Genomic DNA, 18,349 nt, shown 5'->3' on the forward strand with positions numbered 1-18,349 from the left:
GAACCCAGGCAAAACCCCCATTGCTGAAGCTGGCAGTATTTAGCATCTACCTGTAAAAGTACTTGTACAAGGGCTTTTGCTTATATCTGTAGCAGATGCTGGAAGTCCTAAAACAATTGCATTCCTTCATGCTTTCATAGTAGCAATTGGTTCACTCCAGAAAGACCATACAGAAAGCTTCCTAGTACAGACTTTTGTCTCTAGCTGCACTGAAACCTGAGAGAGGGCCCCTCTATGGTCAAGCCTGTACAGTAATTTAATTTTAAATATTTTTTTTAAGTTTGCTGATCTGAGGTTAACCCACCAGTTTGATCTGTTAACATATACATTTAAACAGTTACAATAGTGCATGTACATCTCTGTTTTCTTCCAATAGGCCACGCTGTGGCTACATTTTAAAGCAGAAGCACTTTTACAAATACCTTTTCAACACAAATATCTGTACAAAGCAGTTTGATCTACACATGAAAGAGTTCCAATACATTTGTAACACAAGTATGTTCTATAAATTAGTTTGATATTCACAAATAACATACAATTATTTACACAATTCCAGTTAGCTGTGCTGGCAGTTCCTCCTTGCATTACAATCTATATTTCCAGGCTGGTAGCATTTCTGAATCTTGCACTGATTTGATTAGCATGCCTTTTCACAGCCATGATTTATTGACTATGGTGTAAGACTTTGGCCTTGAGCATCTCTCATTGATTTTTGGAATCCACTTGGGATCGTAACTGTTGTTCTTGCATATTCTTCACTCCCAAGTGCAGAATTGCTAAGTTTTATAAGTTTGTCTGAAAATCCGTTTCTAAATGCACTATTTTTCTCTGTTTTTAACTTTCGTATTTTGTCGAAAAGCAACTGAGATGTGGATATGCTGCTGAAGCTGAGACTCTCGACTACTGATATACTATTCACATGACATTGTGTTCTTCCTTTGAAAGAAGAGCTAAAAAAAATCAAAATGTGTATAGACTGACAAAAACCATTACAAACTGCACAAATCCTCTTCCAAAAGGAAATGCATGGAAAGTAATCCAAACTGTACTGTAGCTATATTAAATTTTAGTAATTGTTTTAAAAGATTAAAAGAAGCATTTATTTATTCTTTGTTAATGGGGTAAGTGACCTGGCTGATTTTGCTACCGTTTTCAGTCACAACCCAAGTCGGTAATGAATTTTACAGTAACATGAGAGAGGAAAAAAAAATTGGCCTGGCGAAGCAGAAGTTATTGTAGTAGAGATTATTGTAAACAACTGAAAAGGAAGAAAAATGTAAGCTTAAGTAAATGAGAGAATGAAAATGGAGACTGTATAAAATGAAGAAGACAGCAGAAATGCAGAGGTGCAAAAGCAAATGAAAATATGAACACACAGGAGTGGAAAGTAATACAAATGTGCACTAAATTTAAAAAGCTAGTAAACTTTGGCATGATGGGTCTGGGAGTAGAAACTGTTGGGAAAGTGATTGTATACTTTTTTTCAGTGTGACGATGTATTGCAGTTTAAAAGTGAAACTAGTCATTGCTTCTTAGTTGATTGTAGTGTTGCAAAGGCTGATTCTTGGAGATTTCTGAGGTCAAAGGTTATTTCCTAATTTGGACTGTAACATGCTGAATCATATCCACTCCCCCTTTAATAAGTAACTTTGGGAGGAAATAAAAAAGCACTTTTCCAAAATAAGAAAGCACTTTCCAAAATGTGAATAGAGACCGACAAAGGAAATAGGTTCTCCTTTTCATACATCTCCCAAACAGTAAGGTTGATTGGTTAAGGGAATTGTCAGCATGCTGGTGCATCCCGTGAGACGGAGCTTTTTGATCAGTTACCTGTATAGACTCTTAGTATTCGTTCTCATGATGAAAGCTAGACAAGGCCATTTTATTTAAATTAAAGCAGTTGGAGACTAGTCTTTCCTGTCTGTTCATATCTTTTCCAATTTCCTTTGCAAGTCTTGTACTGTTTGATTATTTGTGAGAATAATGACTTGTTTAGTCCAAGTAAAGCATATTACCCAACTGTAAATGTTTTTCACTGATGGTTAATTAGTTTAAGGGTTTATTACAATTTGCTGATGCATTTTCAGCCATGTGGTGTCCACCCTTTTAATGGCTGACTACTCAATGCTAATGGAAAATATTTAAAGGTTTACTTTTTTTTTTTTTTTTAAAGGGTAAACAGTAAGGATTGTGGTTCTTATTGTTTTTCATTAGCAGGTGACCAGTATTGCATATGATTGTGGAATAGGAATTGGTGCTGTAGAGTTGTCATTTACCACCCATTCTGAAAAACAATGTGTGTTTTGTAAAAATAATTCTGTTTCATTGCCAGCTTACCAACAGTATCTGAAATTGGAGGGCCGTGAGATATAGAAGAAATCATGGCAAGCCGGTAATTATAATTCTGATTTGTATCTGTGTAGTGTAAAGAACATTTGGGTGTGTCAGTGCTTGATTAATGTACACCCAGTAATAAAGGGTAATAATCGTGTGTATTTAAATGTAGTTACATTTGTATATTAACTGGTACTAGTGGTAGGATTCCAACCCCATACTAATGGCTCTGTGACATTAAATACTAATGGCACTGTTTCACGAGTTAACATCTGTAATTGCTGTCTGTTACGTGGCACCTTTTGCAGTCTAGTAGATGACCAACTATTGCATTCTTTCCTACTTTCAGTTTCCATTTCCTTTCAGTGTGATAGTTTGAGAATTCTGCACTGGTGAATGTGGTACTTGGTCAAATATTGTGAATTCTGCATTGGTGAATGTGGTATTAATATTGGTCAGATATTGTGTATGCATTCTAGTGCCTGCATTTCTGTTGTCATCCCCTCTGCTACGTAATTCTGTACGTTCACACTGTCATAGCATTCCTGTAATGCCCTTATGCCTTCCACAGTACCAGTGGTGTAGAACTAATGCTCCATAGTAGTGGTTTGTTGCGCATTAAATGTTGATGTCAGCTTTGTGAGGGTGACGGCCCATAGCCCTTCCTCTTCACAGCCTAGTAGCTGAAGTATGAAGCATTGTAGTTATGAAAAGAAATGTATTTCAGTTAAAGTTTGCAAATTCTACTCTGGGGAATGAAATGCTGATATTAATGTATGTGCTTTGTCTCATGTTTTCTCTTTGGCTGATCCTCTGCTGCTGTCCCACCACACATCCTGCTAGCATTCCTCCACATGCCCAAATACATCCCCAGGGACTTGCTGTCTTATCTAACCAAAATCATCTTTGTATTTTGTCTAGCCAATTTGTGCCACAGATACCCAATCAAAAGGATTCTTCTGCCACTGAATCTGGTTCCTCTAATCTTACTCCCATTACCACTGGTGAGTGATCGGGAAAGCTTCTTTCCAGAAGAAAGATTTTCTACACCACCTTCATCTCTGACTACAGCAGTGTATTGTGTCTGACCTGCTGTGATGTGTTTGTGGGAAAAGTGTATATTCGGTGTCATCTAACCCATTACCCATCAGCTTTCCTTTTACATGTTTTGACTCTTTCTGTGCAACTTTATCCCACACTTGCAGCCCTGGGTTGCATCCATGACTCCAGAAATGTTATTGCTGCCCACTACTGGCTCATCTGTATTGCATTTCAGCTATGTCATCTGTTCAGGAAAAGTCACATCGCTTCCTCTTCATCCTTTTTGGGCTAACAGAAGGTGCCCATGATAACACCTTTTACTTGGCAATTTACTGAGGTCACTGCACTGAACATGTTGGTCCATGTTTGTCCATATCGGAAGAAACTCTTCCTACATACATTTCCTTGTGATGATGCAAGTTTTTTTTTTTCTCCTTTATACTTTAGTTTACTGGGAAAAAGTATTAAGCGATGCCATGTCTCGTCTTCTGAAATAGTTTCCCAGTTTTGTTCATTTTCCCTCACATTCCTTATTAGCAGCTTCACATTGCTGCTCCTCCAGGATATCTGGTTTATCACACAAGACGGCCATTTCTATTCAACAGTGATACTTTGCTGATATTTATCTAAAGAAAAATTAAAGCCGAGTACGTAGGCATGCTGACAGGCTGGCTGTACAACTCGTAAAAGTTAGTACATGCTCTGCTAATGGCAGCCTCCCTTTTTCTTAGTTAACAAGAGCTGAAATGGGAACTTTGTTGCAGACAAAATAATATCTTGTTACAGAATTCACGGTAGGCAAACGTAATGTGTACTAAAAGTTTAATTGAAATCCTGTGCAGTTTTTCCAAATATAAAATCAAGTTTAGCAATATTTTTTGTTTCTAATCCTGTGCCTCGAAACCATCAAGATTCGCCTTGATCAGCCACTGCACTATCCATGGGGGAGCAGTAATTCAGGAAACTAGAAGGATGATTTATGCTCCTGTCATCAGCCTCGCAGTAGTAGCATTGTTTGCTTTTTAATTTTATGACCTAAAATCATTCTTGGTGATGTGGGCACTTGCATCACCACAAACATCACCTATGGGACCACCTGTCTGGAAAGGTGTGGCCATGGCCATATCTTCCTGGCTCTGGATCCCTGCATCATGACAGGCTCCTGCTCTCCAGCCAAAGCCCTGTAATTTGAAGAATGGAACAAACCAGATGGAAACCCCAATTTCGTCACCCCACCCCCTATAGAGACTCCTTCCCCTTTGGGAAAAACCATGTACCCATGAATTACCACATAGGTGGAAGTACACTAAATACCGAAAGTGTGGTGAGAGACTTGGGGACATAGGTGGACAGTGGTCTCACCTTAGATAACCACATCGACACAACAGTCAGGAAATCCTTCTATGTGGCACACCTCATCACTAAGGGCTTTTCATCCAGAAAAAAGGTCACTGTCCCACTGTACTCATCCCTTATTAGACCTATTATAGAGTACAATGCCCCGTTTGGTATGTACCTCACAGGACATCTGCAACAGCTGGAAAGGCCGCAGAAATACCTCACTAAAAGAATTGCAGGCCTAAAGCAGATGCCCTATGCTGACCGTAAGCAGATGCCCTATGCTGACCATCTAAAAAAACTCCAGCTATGCTCTGTGGCCCGTCGTCTACTCAGGGGCAATCTCTGCTTAACATACAAGGCCATGTCAAACCCTGAGCTGTTAGGACTGCAAGAAATCCCAATGCCTCAGAGCCACACGCTCCAGGGATCTAAACCTTATCACAATGAACAAAACATGCTGGAGAGAGAGGTTCCAGACTCCCCATACTCTGGAATAGACTGCCCATACATGTCAAGCAGAGTGCCTCCTTGGCAGTCTTCAAAAGGAACCTTGATGATTGGATGGGAGATAGGAAATTCACCCCGGGGATCATGCCAGTCACCCTGCTAAACAGGGGTCCAGGGAAGCAAATATTGTGGGAAGAAATATCCAGGGAATTGTTATGGCTAGGCTTGTATAGGCCATAGGGCCGATAGCCTAGTACCAGCCTATGAACCTTTATCCTTCCAATTTTCAGTACAAAGCACCACAGCCTACAGTCAAACCTGAGTTGCATGAACTGTAGTCAGGATTGCATTTCTCTATGCCATCAGTGCAGGCTGAAGTTTAGCTATAATATTTCTAGGAAGGGCAAATCTGTTTTTTACATCATTGTTGACACCTTTCATTCTGAATGCAGCACAGGATGACTAAAGGCCACGGTGATAGCTAGGAACATTTATGGTAAGCAAAGCTCTAGGGAGATTCAAGGGCATGTCTGGGGGCTAGGAAGACTAGACAACTGGACTAATACAATATAGTAGCTAAGGAAGTAGAGGAGTGCAAAAAGGAACCATCATACAATCAAGGAACACAACACTGAATAGCACACTATCCTTGAACAACAAGCAAAAAGTTGCAATCCTGGAAGATTAAAATCTTTCAAAGGAACTTTTGGACTTGTGTCTCTCCAGTTTCCAGGTAACCAAACACTCTCTGCATTGTGGCTATGATGCCATGGGAGCATTCTGCAGGGCAGCTGTCACTGGTTTAGTAATTAGGAGACGTGCATGGCTTAAAGAGTTATCTCTCCCTGATCATGTAAAGGCTAATCCCTTAGACGCTGCCCTTGACAAAAAGACAAGCGTTTTGGACCAAAAGCTAAACCAGGTCTCAGAAAGATGGATAAGGCAAACAGTTAAGGACTTCTTGCAGGTACAATTACCTAGATTCAGTAGGAACTTTATTGGAAAGAATTGGTCCTTTCCTACCCAGCCTAGGAGTAAACAGAAAAGCCCTGAAAAAGATAGAGCTTCCAGGCAAAGGCATCACCAAAGGAGATCTAGGCAATGGACCTCTGAAACACCCAGGCAAGGGAGTTCTAGATCACAGTCCTTAGCCAGAGAGCAGTTATGACTCTCTTTCCCTCTAGATCACAGCCCTTAGCCAGAGAGCAGTTATGACTCTCTTTCCCCCTACTCCACCCTAAAACTAAGAGGAAGACTTTCTCTTTTCCAAAACTGGACCCGCATTACTTCAGATCAGAGGGTTGTAAACATTATTGCAAATGGTTACAAACTCACTTTCAAAGAGCCTTTAGCTTTACTAAGGTTTCCCAGATGTTTCCCCCAATTCAAAAAAACTCGTGCTGTCAAATGGATGCAAATTCTATGTTTTCAGGGAATGGTGGAGTCCGTTCCAGAGGAACAAAAAAGAAAAGGCTTTTACTCAAGATTATTCCTAGTCCCAAGAAAAGGAGGATCTTTGCATCCTATTATGGACCTGTCCAGCTTAAATGACTTCCTCAGGATTCCCAAGTTCAAAATGCTGACACTTCAGAAATTACTACCAATTGATAATTCCTCAGGCCTTCATGGTCTCAGTAAACCTAAAGGATGGCTCCTTATGCGTTCCTATTTAAAAGTCACACAGAAGCTTTCTTCATTTCAGAGCAAGATCCTGTCAGTATCGGTTTTCAGCACTGCTCTTTGGGTTAGATCCTGTCAGTATCGGTTTTCAGCACTGCTCTTTGGGTTTTCTGCTGTTCCACAGGTTTTCACAAAGTGCTTATCACCGATCTTTACTTACTGCAGAACCAAAAGGGGTCCAGATTTACTTTTACCTGAACGATAGCCTAATACAAGCTGCAGAGATTCCTAAGATCTGAAATTCACACAGGACCTCCTGACTTCTCTGGGATTCACTCTAAACCTCAAAAAAATCCAGCCTTGTCCCATCCAGTCTTCCTGGCAGCCCTCCTGGACTCCTCTTTTCAGAGGGCCTTCCTTCCCCCTGGACAAGGTCACCTTTTTAACAGATGACTTCCTACAGATACAGGAAAATCAAAACATCTCCGCAAGGGAATTCCTCAGAGCACTAGGGTACATGGCATCCTGTATCCCAGTCCCATGTCCAGGCTTTCAGATGGCGCAGTGGTAACATTGTCACCTCTCAGTAAGAGGTTCACGGGTTCAATTTTCAGCTGGGGTTTCTTCTGTGTGGAGTCTGCATGTTCTTCCTGCATTCTTGTGTGTTTCCTCTGGGTGCTCTGGTTTCCTCCCACATTACAAAGACATGCGTCTGGAGCTTTTCTCCCTGGACCTCCTCTGAAAATTGGCTTTGTTCCAAGTTGGACTTTCCTGGTTAACAAATGTTAAATAATAACTAAAATTCTCGTGGTATCCCTGGTCAAGCTGCACATGAAGAAGCTGCAGTGGTACCTGAAAAGCATGTGGTTCCAGAGCTATCAACCCCTGGATGCCCAAATACCCTTGATACCTTGACTCATGCAAGAGTTTGCATGGTGGATATAGGCTTGTACCCAAAGTCAGGGCCTACCCTGTAGGTTCTTTCCCCAGAGCCAAATCCTCATTATAGATGCTTCCAGTACAGCATAGAGGGCCCATACCCCAAACCTCCAAATTCAAGGATTATGGCCCGCTTAACTCGGAAAGAGGTACATAAATTGGGAAAAACTCATGGTAGTGCAAAACTCTTTACTGGCTTTCAAGGACAAATGGGACCCAAGGGTCCTAATAGTACAAACAGATAATACCACAGTCATGTGGTACATAAACGGGCAGGGAGGCATGCATTCCTATGCCTTGTGCCACCTGGCCATGCAAATGTTGGGAGACGGCATAATCTCTAGGCCTGCACCTCATGGCACAATACCTGCTGAGCGAAAAGAATACCCTGGCAGGCCACCTCAGCAGGTATCTGACAGGATCCCGATGAATGGCATCTCCATCAGGAAGTTTTCCAATCCATAACACAGCAATGGGGAGTCCCAGAAGGGGACATATTTGCCAGAAAGTACAGTGCTCACCTGAAGAAGTACTGCACAGGACAAGTCAGACATCTGCATGGAGAACAGATGCCTCCTTCTTCCCTTGGACACATCTCTTCATTAATGCCTTCAACCTTTACCCTGTTTGCTCTAGTGCTTCTGAATCAGGCAGGAGGGCCCAAAGGCCATCCTGATAGCACTGGACTGGCCAAGGCAGCACTGCTTCCCTCTCCTCCTTGAGCACACCAGTCAAAAGCCTTTGTTACCACAGAGGGTGGACCTGCTCACCCAGAGCAAGGGGTGGGTTGTGCACCCCAACCTTCAGACTCCCAGCCTGGTTTATTCCACAGCACCCTATGGCACCTCCAAGTTGTGTCAGCAGTTACAAACCATTTTAAGAGTCTAGAAGACCTAGCACAATAAATCTTACTTGAATAAATGCGAAAAGATTCTGGTTTGGTGCCAGAAACACCAGCTTCAACCAAATTTTGTTAACATTTCTAACATTTTGGAGTACCTGGCCATCCTAGTGAAGAAAGGCCTCTCTCATTCTTCTATCAAGATGTGTGCCTCAGCCATCTTACCCACTTCCCTAGTCATCCTGCAATTTATTCTCACCCTTTGCTGAAAGAATTTCTTAGGGGAGTTATCCCCAGTAGGCCCCCAAGAGAAAACCCACTCCTCCCTTGTCCTCAGCTTTGTCCTAGAAAAATTTAACTTGTCTCCTGTCTGCAGCCTCTACAAACTTAGTTTCTTACCTGCAAAACAGTCCTACTGCTGGCTATCACTTCGGCAAGGGGGATCTCAGAGTTGCAGGCCCTAATGGCAGTGGAGCCTTTCATTATTTTCCATAAAGCTCTTATCTGAACTGATCCTTCCTTCATGCCTAAAGTGGTTACTAATGCGTCTCTTAATCAGGCCATCTACCTACCTTCTCTCCCAACCCTCAAAACAAAGGAGAAAGATTGCTGCACTCCTTGGATGTACATAGAATGCTATGCTTCTACCTGGACAGGACTAAATCTTTGAGGAAAACAGACCAGCTGTTTATTATTCTTGCCACAGGCTCAGAAGGAAAACCAGTTTTTTTAAATAAACCATTTCCAGATGGATTTCCCACTGCATGTCTTTCTGTTACAGCCACCATAGTAAAAAGCCCCTGATTTGATTAGGCCACACTCTACTAGGGCCACAGCTACTTCTACCGCATTCCTCAAAGGGGTTCCCGCTAAGAACATCGTGGATGCAGCCACCTGGTCTTCTATGCATACCTTCACTAGGCACTACCACCTGGTGACTTTTTCCAAGACTAGAGCAGGTTTTGCATCTGCAGTCCTGCAGGGAATCCTCTCTTCTCCTTTATCTCCTTCCACAGGGATCCAGGGAAGTAAATAGTGTAGGAAGAAATAGACAGGGAATTGTTACGGCTAGGCTTGTATAGACCATAGGGCCGATTAACCTAGTACCAACTTATGAACTCTCTCTAAAGCTTTGGGAATCTTCCAACAGTCAGGACTACAACAGTGAAACATAAAGAACATAGTACATTTGTGTAAACTTACCATAAATGTAGATGTTAGAGTGTATTCACTGCTGCAGTCTTCCTTCCCTCCCACCTACCCCCTCAGCCTACTGGTTAAGCTACTACAATCAACCAAGGACCTACACCTCTCAACTGTGGTTTGCTTCCAGTAACACGTGGGGCCTCTTTGAGGCCACTCTATCCTCGCCCTTCTAGGGTGCACTTGGGGGCTTCTAAATGGGTCAAGAAAATACTGAAGTGATGATGCAGGCTGGCTCCCTTTGTACCTGAGCATACGGACTTCGGTAAGGGCATCTGCCAGCCTGGGAGACTACCACAGAAAATCTTTAATCAGGCCTGCCAAGGGCTTTCACAGCAGGAAATCCCAAAAGTCAGGACTGCAACAGTGAATACACTCTAACATCTACATTTTGGTAAGTGCACACAACTGTACTTTTCCAGCACAACCACTGTTGATAGGAGAGTGAAAGCTCTTAAGTAACCAATACAAATACACACTGCGCATGTAAAAACAAAAGCATACTTTACAAATGGAGGAAAGAAGCACCAACTTTTGTAATCCTTACAGTTAATATTTGAAACACACACAGTAACTAGTAAGTACAATGGTATAAAGGGGACTTTACAGCTCAGTGTAGGTCCCCTTCCATGACTGAACACAGAAAATGTACCAAGGACTATCTTGTGATTTAAGCATAAATGTAATTGCAGATGTTCTTCGTGTTTCACTGTTGCAGTCCTCTCCCGTGGGTTATCCCTGCTGTGGTACCCCTCGGCCGGGCTCCATACCAGAGTCACTGTTTTTCTGCATCTGGTGCTGTCACTTGTTGTCTGATGTCAGTGCTATAAAGGAGAGCAGTTGATGGCATTACATCAGTCTTGCTTACCGTGGAGCCCATAGCTGAAGTTCGGAAATGTGCCAATCGGTCACTACCAGAGTTTTGACTTACAGCTGAAAACATCTAAAGCCAAGTACCCAATTGGAAATCCAACAATTGTCTCCTCTGTGAAAAGCAAATACCACACCGAAACTTCCACTTGTACTACGTCACTTGTTTAGGCCCAGATCGCGACATCCACCGTTGCCAGGTCGAACCATTGGTTGTAGAGCTCTTATTGTAGCCAGCGATTTTTAGTCTTTCATCTTTGCATTCTGAAATGGCATCAGTCAGCCAACCATGCATTCTGAAATGGCATCAGTCAGCCAACCATCCATAGACATTCCGAAGAAACGTAAGGATAAAGATAGACGGACCACACAAGGCCAAGCCTTCCGACGACTCTACCGCTAGGCAGGTCTTCAGTTCTCCGGATTTCTCAGCCCCTGATGCCCGATTCGATACCTTCGCAGGCCTCTACCGAGACCCTTTGAGTCCGGTATGCTGCAGAAATCTTCTTAGCCTTCCGAGCCTTTGGTTGTCTCTGCCTCGGATGGGTCCGGAGCCATGATGCAGGCACCAGCTTCCAAGAAGGCCTCTTGCACTACCCATTCCAGACAAAAACAACATCTTGTCTTCTGACTACCGTTCCTCTCAGACTTAGATTCTCTTAGGACTAGAGGCAAGGCTTGTCCCAGCTACCTCTAGCCACCATGTTATTCCTGCTCCTCCTCCCCAAACTCAAATGCTTAAAATGGCAGAGGATCTTATCACCCTTATCAGGGGTAGTCAGGCCACAACTTCTAAAAGGAAAAGAGACCTTTCTCCTGAAATACTAACAGAACAGGATTCTGAGGAGTCTGATTATTCAGATTTTGAAGAGGAATGACCTCTGACTGCTTATGAGGATTCAGATGCAGAGGAATCCATTCCCTGTGTCTCCCCACCAGAACATGTTTCCTTTGTGGAAACCCTTCACACTCTCAGGGAGCATTTCCACTGGAATTCCCAGGACTTCCCTCAGTCTAAGAAAAGACTGAGAGTTTCTAGACCTGCCCCAGAACAGACCATTGGCCATCCCTCCTATCTTAGAGGTGGTTGAATATGTCTTCCAGGAATCCAGTTTTAACTCCTGATGCCCTCCCACCTGCTCCCAGAAAACTTGACTGGTATTGCAGAGTACCGGATTCTCACAAATACCTATACAGAAATCATGCTGCAGACCCGAAGGTCATTACACGGGGACCAAGAGGAGCTAAAGCTAGTTGTACAAAGAATCCAACTCCTTGTGACAAGGACTCCAGAGCTCTGTACAGATGGGGTAAAAAAAAAAAAAAGTATACACCTGTGCAATCTTTGCTATCGGAGCTCTCAACTGTCAGTTTCCCATGTTAAAATATGAACAATACACTTTGGAACTGTTAAAATCAAAAAAATTCTACCTTTCCTGACTGTGCCAGTTTGAAAGAGTTAGCAGATTTACTGCACTGTACTTGTCAAGTGGCTAAAACACTCACTACACTGTGGATATGACACCCTAGAAGCCTCAAGCAGGGCATCGGTGTCAGGATCTGTCATTAGGAGACATGCATGGTTGAAGGAACAACCTCTCCCCTGATCATGTCAAATCTAAATTACTTGATGCACCCTTGGATAAGGACCGCTTGTTTGGAGAAAAAGCAGAAGAGGTACTTGAAAAGATGGAGACAAAGCAAAATCTATGCAAACAGTAACAAATTTCCTTCAGATACAACCTCCTAGGTTCAGCAGGAATTTTCCCTCAAAACACTGGTCCTTTCCTGCACGTAGCAGACTGGGGCAAGGTAAGCCCCGCAGGGACAGACCACCCAGACTCCCACCCCAGAACCAAACAGTGGACCACTTTCACTCCAAAGGTAGGAAGTTCTAAGCCATCCCTCTAGGGTAAAAACTCTCAATGACTCTCTCTCCCCTCTGCCCTCTCACCAAACACTAGGAGGGAAGCCGCTCCCTCTGCAAAGAAAATTGGTTTTCTGTAACAAAGGAACAATGGGTCTTTTTTCAAGGATACAAATTTTCCTTTAACGAACTCCCAGCTCTAAGAGAGTACCCAGACCTACCTCCAAATCAGTGGGCATAGGCATTGAAACAAGTCCAAACTCTCATGTCCCAAGGGGCTGTAGAACATGTCCCCTCAGATCAAACAGGCAAAGGCTTTTATTCCAGACTACTCCTTGTTCCCAAAAAGAGGGCACTTGGTGCCCCATCCTGGATCTATCCACTCTGAACACCTTCCTGGTGGTCCCCAAATTCAAGGTGCTAACCTTACAGCAGCTGCTGCCTATGCTGACAAAAGATACTTGGTTAGTAACCCTAGATCTAAAAGATACCTACCTCCACATCCTGCAGGAAATTCCTTCATTTCAGAGCAGGCTTGCAACACTTTCAGTTATCTGCACTACCCTTTGGCTCATCTACTGCTCCCAGGGTATTCACCAAATGCTTAGCCCTGGCCATAGCCTTCTGCAGACAGAAAAATACACACATTTGTCCTGATCTGGATAACTGCCTCAGTCAGGCAGACTGCAAAGAAAAGCTCCTTCTCTTTGCCAATACCCTCCTAACCTCCTTGGGGTATACCATCAATGAGAAGAAATCAAACCAAACCTCCTCCAGGAAGATCATTTTCATGGGAGCACTGCTGGACACAAAATCCCAAATGGTCTTCTATCCCCAGAAAAGCAGAGCATTCTTGCTCTCTTTCACCCAGTTGGTTTCCAGGACTCGCCTCACTGCCAGGAAGTTCCTGCAAGCCTTGGGGTACATGGCATCTTGCATTTTTCTAATTCCGCTTGCCAGGCTTCACATGAGAACACTTCAATGGAACCTAAAGAACCTTTGGTGTCGGCACTCTCCGCCTCGAGACCTCTCTTCCTCTGATCCCCTGTATAAGGGCCAAGTTTCTCTGGTGGACAGAGGCCTGTGCTCAGTACAAGGGTCTTTCCTTCACCCTTTGGCCAAACCAGCAAACCATTGCCACCGACGCCTCAGACATAGCTTTGGGCACTCATCTAGAAGTCAGGTACTCCCAAGGTCTTTGGGGGTGCACAGCACCTTCCCTTACACATCAACCAGAAGGAAATTATGGCAGTACAAAAGGCTCTGACTTCCTTCAAACCCAGCTCCGGGTTCTCTTTATCAAAACGGACAACCCCACAGTAATGTGGTACATCAACAAACAGGGAGGGACCCAATCTTATCCTCTGTGCAGGCTAGCCATGAACCTCTGGCTGACCTGCCTCTTTCACAGGACTACACCTGATAGCCCTATACCTGCCAAGGATCAATAACACCCTGGCAGACCACTTAAGCAGAAACTTACTGGACCCCCATGAATGGCAGCTCCACATTAAAATCTTTTTACACATCCCTCGGGTGTGGGGGACTCTGGAAGTGGATCTCTTTGCTTTACTTTGCATCTCAATCATCAGCTTAAAAAATTCTGTACCAGGGAGTATCACCACCTTGCGTGGAAGGTGGATGCCTTGACCTTCCCCTGGAACACCCTCTTTGTGTATGCATTCCCTCCTCTGCCTCTTATTCCAGAGGCCTCCCAGTCAGCTTCCCCTGATCTCAGACCTCTTAACTCAAATTTGGGGGGGTGGTGCACCCAGATTTGCAGACTGACTGTCAGCATGGCTAGTACTCTAAAGGCAAACAAGGGGCCCCTTTTAAGCAAACCGGTCCTAGATATTATCACAGAGGCCAGAAGGCCCAGCACCAGAAATTCTTATGCAGGAAAATGGAAAAGATTTTGCTGCTGGAGTCATTCCAGAGGGGGCAGTACCTCACAGCCTTCCATCCCTCTTATCCTGGGCTACCTAGTGGTGCTACGTAATAGTGGCCTCTCCTTCTCTATTAAAATCCACACCATTTCAGCTCATTTTGATAGAGAACAGACCCTGTTCTCCCATCCTTTGATTAAACAATTCCTCAGAGGGGCTTCTAATATCAGACCTCTCAGAAGGCCATCCACTCCAGCCTGGGACCTGAAATTATGTTTTGGAAAAACTAACTCTACCACTCTTCGAACCTGCTGCTTCAGCAGAACTAAGATTCCTCTCCCGGAAGACAATCACCTCAGCCAAGAGAGTTTCAGAACTTCAGGCACTGATGGCCATTGAGCCCTTCGTCATCTTTCATGCAGACATGGTCTCCCTAAGGATTAATCCCTCCTTTATGCCCAGGGTGGCATGTAATGCAACTCTCAACCAGGCCATACAGCTACCCACCTTCTTTCCTAACCCTCAAAACAAGGGGGAAAGAATTCTGCACTCACTAGATGTGCACAGACAGCTCAGATACTATCTGGACTGTACTAAACCCTTCAGGAAAACAGACCAACTACTTGTCAGCTTTGCTCCAAGGGCAGAGGGAAAGCCTATTTCAAAACAAACCATTTCCAAATGGATATTGCACTGTATCCATTTCTGCTATAGATTGCATGGGAAAACCCCCTAAGTCTATTTGAACCCATTCCACTAGGGCAGCCTCCACTTCCAAAGCATTCCTCAGAGGAGTTCCCACCAGGGACATCTAGAAAGCTGCCACCTGGACTTCTGTCCATACCTTTACCAAGCATTACCACCTACCTCCTGTTTTTTTAAGGCTAGGGCAGGGTTTACCCCTGCAGTTCTGCAGGGCATGCTGACCCATTCCTAGGTCTCTTTCTAAGCCTACCACTCCTCTTCTCAGCTTTGGGAATCCTCCCACAGGTGATGACTACAACAGTGAAACATGAAGAACATAGTACAGTTGTGTACATAAATGTAGATGTTTGAGTGTTTTCACTGTTGCAGTCTTGGTTTCCCACCCTCCTTTCCCTTCTATCTTTTTGTAATTGAGACATAAGTTTCAAAAGATGGCTTTTAGCCACCAGGACCACTTTATCATATTTACTTGGGTCTCTGATGGGGTTAGGGCATGAAAAACTGATGTAATGATGTATGCTGCTCTTCTTTATAGCACTGACGTCAAACAGCAAGCAACAGCAGCCAATGCAGGAAAACATTGACTCTGGTATTTGGGCCGTCCGAGGGCTACCACAGCAGGGGATAACCCACAGGTGATGACTGCAACAGTGAATACACTCTCTAACATCTACATTTATGGTAAGTGTACACAACTGTACTTTCTCTCTTAATGTCAGACAGCCTGCTATATTTTTCATCTTTATATTCATAATTTGTACAGTCAAAAATGCAAATGTGGATAAAGGGGTAAAAATCTTTTTGAACATGCTGCTATGGAAAACTCATTAACTGGTTGCAAACTTTGACCTCTTTCTCCAAACTAGGGCATTCTTGCTTTCAGTAGCAAACATCAGGTAAGGACTTTTCCTACTCAGCCCCAAAAAAAGTAACTCTGACCAGAATCTCACTGGGCATTCGTACAGACTTTGCCAGTCAAGACTTGTATAGAAACTAACATCTCACTCTCTTCGACTTTTAGTTACTTCTTTCTTAGCCCTCATGTTTCTGATGGATTGAAGGACTAGAACCTGCAAAGCTGTACGTTATCTTCCTTTTTGCACAGGCAACTCCCTTTTCTCCTTTGACTGAGGGGAGACATAATGGGGAAAGGAGCAGACAAAGAAAACAGAGGCTAATAAGAATCCAACATGTCTACAGTAAAACCTACCCCCATAGCTTCTGCCGTAGCACGTGCCCTATGATCTTATTTTGATATCATCAGGTTCTATCTTGTTTAGTATTTTTCTACTCATTGTACTGTTAAAATATTGCCTACTAGGATCCATATTCTTGTCCATCTGCTGCTCAGTCTTGTTTACCCAACACTTTATCTGACCCCCTTTGGTGAGACTGACATCCCCACAAATTATCACATTAATAACAAGGTCCCAAGCACGCAGTCAGTTGTGAGGGACTTTGGCACCCAGGTTGATAAGCAAATTGACTTTAGACCACAACATTTTCTTTGTACAGAAAGCTTTCTACATGGCCCACCTCATTAGTAAGAGTATCTCATACAGGAAAAGGAGGTCATGACATCCCTGTATTCTTCCCTTATAAGACCCATTATTGAGTGCAGTGCCCCTTTCGGTATGTACCTCCCAAAGCACATGCAGCAGATGGAGAGTTCATAGAGGTTACTCACCAGGAAAATCTAGGGCCTCAAACATCTATCCTACATAGATAGGCTAAAGGCCCTGCCCCTCTACTCAGTCTCGTACAGACTTCTCAGAGGTGACCTCTGCCTGGCATACAAAGCAATCTCAGAACCTGCCTTGATGGGACTGCTGCATATCCACAAGTCGAGCTCTACTCGAGTAACCTACACTCAGGACCTCAACCTGGTCTGTGACATCAGTAGGACTTGGTGGGACAGATTTGTGACCCAGAGACGACTCCTGTGGAATAGACTCTCTCTCCACATCAAGCAGAGTACTTCATTAACCCTTAGTACAACCTAGATAACTGGATGGGGAGCAGAAAATACACCCTGGGTCCCTGCTGGACAGGGACATCAGGTGTTGACTTGTCAGAACATGGGCTAAATTCTTGGCTAGCCTTGTAAGGGCCACAGGGCCAATAGCCTAGCATCTTCCTATGATCCTATGTCTGTTTTTGCTTCCTTTAATGTTGAACAGTCCTGAAAGCTGCACTGGCACAGTTGTGCCATGCTTTATCGTGTTCCCCTCCTTGTCTCAAAAAGCAGACAAGAGGAATTATGGCTTTATGGATTTTCAAACTAACAGGCTTGATTTTTACCTTCTCCCAAGGGCCCTGGTTATTTCTCTGTCTCAGTTTTTTTTTTTTTAAATTAATGGAAACAGCCTTTGCATGTGTACATGATTCCCTTTGCCATCCCCAGGGCCCCTTATAATAGACTGGCACCCCCTTTTTCTCTTCCATCTTGCTAGACCATCCATAGTGCCAGTATAGATATGAAAGGCCTTTTCATGTTTTGAAACAAAAAAAGACCCTATTTGCAGTACAGTATATCTGCAGAACAGTCCCCCACTAGTCTCATCTTTTGCTGTGACAGTGAAATTCCCTTTACTTGTGTGTACTACAAGCATACAGAAATGTAATGCATGACAGTGTTGTTTGCATATATGGTCTCTAGCCCCAACTGTGTTTTTTGTGGTATGTCTACTGTGGGTTCTGTCAGCTTGAAGGGGAGACATCTGCAAGGCACTGGGGTAGCAGACTGAAATGCTTCTTCAGGATTTCTGTCCACTTCCCCCATACCCTTTGAAAAAATCAGAATGCAGAGTTTATCCCTACTAGTGCTACATTCAATACCCTCCTCCTTTTCCTTGATGCAGTGTATTTATTTCATCCTACTTTGCTTTGATGCCTGATATTTCAGCTAATACTACTTTTGTATCTCCCTGATAGTGCCTGGACTGTTACGCACTCTGGTTACAGATTTGAACTTCTCTTGGTGCTCTCACTTCTTTTGTTGTTAACCTTAAGTTACAGAGGCCCTTCAATATTGTCCTGAGCTCCCCTGATTGGGATATCATTTTTTATGCATTCTTCTATCAAACACTACCTAACATGCTCACCATGGTTTTGAGACACATTCCCTCATAACTGGCTGATTTGTTTATATTAAGCAAGTTGGACATGCAGCTTCACAGTGTTTAGCAGTGTCCCCACTTTGTGCATCGTTGTACATATCCTGACAAATATTCTCATAAAAGTTTCAGAACATTT

General features: G+C 43.5%; 1 protein-coding gene across 3 annotated transcripts in view; it reads left to right on the forward strand.

Moving 5' to 3' along the window:
- RNF144A (ring finger protein 144A) overlaps window positions 1-18,349 on the forward strand; it is a 731,556-nt gene that overhangs the window by 48,590 nt on the left and 664,617 nt on the right. Inside the window, exon 2 of one of the 3 annotated variants that reach the window (XM_044070579.1) lies at window positions 2,333-2,392. The exons of 1 other annotated variant lie outside the window; for it this stretch is intronic. The gene's annotated coding sequence lies outside the window, so the exon portion shown is untranslated. Of the gene's footprint in view, window positions 1-2,332; window positions 2,393-3,275; window positions 3,339-18,349 lie in introns of those variants that run through there. One more of the 3 variants, XM_044070560.1, reaches the window with a different exon arrangement.

The sequence above is a fragment of the Protopterus annectens genome, chromosome 1.part0 (assembly GCF_019279795.1).
Source record: "Protopterus annectens isolate FY-2018-M chromosome 1.part0, PAN1.0, whole genome shotgun sequence".
NCBI classification, from domain to species: domain Eukaryota; kingdom Metazoa; phylum Chordata; order Ceratodontiformes; family Protopteridae; genus Protopterus; species Protopterus annectens.